The following is a 2,369-nucleotide window of genomic DNA, read 5'->3' as shown; positions in this document are numbered from 1 at the left end:
AAAAATTGATGAGTCCGCGTTTATACATACTGACACACATCAACCTTTTCGAAATTTCAAGTTTCATTTTTGATGCGTGCGCGAACCTACCAATTTTCTTTTCAAATTAAAATCCAATATAATCGTAATGTACACTATCTGAAAAGTATTTATAGAAAATTTCATTTAAAAATATTCACTTTTCGGAAAGTTATGAGGAAACAAAGCCAACTCGAGTGAATTCTCCGAAACTCTTCTTCCCAGCCTTGGAAAAACTTTTTCACAACTAATTCCGTTATAATCGGAACCAACATCATCTGAGGCATATTTGTAAAAAATTTCATTTAAAAAATCGCCATTTTTCTGGAGGAAATAAATTCGGGGTGGGGCTGGGAAACACTTGTGTGGGTGTACCCAAGTTTAATTAGAATGCAACAGTACCAGATAATGAGAGAGAAATATGTTGCTATTAATCTATTATTAAACATTGAAGTATCTTTAACAAAAATAATTCAAACTAAACATGCGATTATAGTTGATAAAACTTCAATGTTCAGACAACAATTCATAACTGTCTCTATTAATCAACGTATTTGTGAATCATCATCTTAGAATTAAAAAAAAATATTAAAACAATATAAATATATTTTAATTTATACTTAATCAAAGAGGAAATGTACCCTAGTATATACAGGCATATTTAAGAGAGATGGAAAGTATAGTTAAAGGCACAAGGTCAGCTTCTTTGTGATAAGATACGAATTGATGTCTAAAAAGAGAAGCCAAACGAAGGTTGATGTCGCAGAATCTTTGGAAGTGGAGAAAATCCTGATCTAAGGACGAGAGAATTCCTTTTGCATTTTGGTCGACGCACTGATTCACTGTTAAGAAACAGTGACAAACAACGGTAAGTCGACAAAGGTTTACTTGAATAATAATAAATCTGTAATAATGCGTGTAGATAATAATAGAATTGTTATTATTATGTGGAACCCTTTCAACGATTCAGTGATTCTATACAAGGGAAAACATATAACAACATTGGAACAGTCGTCGTTTTCCTGGCTTTTACCGACAGGAAAATACTTCCAAACCGAAATGTTGATCTGTTATTTTCGAAAAGACACTCCACTGTTACGTGTGATATATAACGTAAAGTACAGATTTGTTAATTGATAAGCTTTTCATGTTGCTAGTCACACATGGATATTAATTCTCTTCTCCTCCACATTATGCTCTGAAGTTACTCATTAAACACGTTTTACGCAATAAGAAATCAACACACTTATTCTAACGATATAAATGGTATTTATTCGTGTATGTAATTTAATTGTTTTTTGTTCTCAAAGATATTTTCATTTCTATATTTTATAATAATTATAATTCACCAGTTTTACCAAAACTTGGGGCAGCGATTGAGACCGAATTTTTAATCGAACTTATTTATTTAATTAAAATACAAATCCTAATCAATAGTCATAATTCTTCCATGTGTTTTTACGAAAAGACAAAGAGGAGAAAATAAATAAAAAAACAATTTCGCACCAAGTGCTTCAACTGGTCGTACACCACAAAATTCAACGGAACCTACTTTAACTGAACTAGATAAATGATTTCTGAGGGGGTCAATAGTTCCGCTATCTAGATCAGTTAATTTAAGCAGCTAATTATGTGTCTTGGTGTAACAGCTCCGCAAGATTTTAAATGAAAACAAATTGAATATGTTTAGATATGTACGTGACGTTTAAATCTTTTTCTTCCATGGCTTTCTCTTGCAACCTGAAAAAAGATCAGAGTCGTATTATTTTGATAAATACCTCTTCTATTTTGTAGAGAAAAAATAATTACAATTGCATTATATAATATCAAGAGTGATCTCAACTGTTCTCTTAAAGATTAAGCCAAAGCAATATAATGAAAAACATTTTCTAGTTTTCTTTCTTTTTGCTACAGATAACTTGTAAAGAGAGGACAAGAATTTTAAGTAATTTTAAAGAAAAAGTGGCGAAGGTAAAGAATATGCACCCCACCGAAATTTGGCCGTTCGGATTACGCCGAAAACGGGTGGTGTGCGTATTCTTTACCTCCGCCGAAAATGATAATTGACTGCAAGTCCTATTAGAGAATGATTCTTTTCTATTCTAGGCACAAAGCCCGAAATTTTGGGGGAGGGGCCAGTCGATTAGATCAATTTCAGTAAACAACTGGTACTTAATTTATCGACCCCGAAAGGATGAAAGGCAAAGTCGACCTCTGCGGAATTTGAACTCAGAACGAAGTATTTCGCCCGGCGTGCTAACGATTCTGCCATCTCGCCGCCTTAAGGTTATAATAGAGAACAATGCCGCATCTATTGCGCTAGTGTGAGAGACATTTCAACACTATGAGAC

General features: G+C 33.2%; 1 pseudogene; it reads left to right on the top strand.

Moving 5' to 3' along the window:
- Nucleotides 1–189: 189 nt before the first annotated feature.
- LOC106868524 (zinc finger protein 62 homolog) overlaps nucleotides 190–2,369 on the top strand; it is a 27,749-nt pseudogene continuing 25,569 nt past the window's right edge.

Source organism: Octopus bimaculoides, chromosome 28, assembly GCF_001194135.2.
Source record: "Octopus bimaculoides isolate UCB-OBI-ISO-001 chromosome 28, ASM119413v2, whole genome shotgun sequence".
Lineage (NCBI taxonomy): Eukaryota > Metazoa > Mollusca > Cephalopoda > Octopoda > Octopodidae > Octopus > Octopus bimaculoides.
This window is presented reverse-complemented; position numbering and strand designations above follow the sequence as displayed.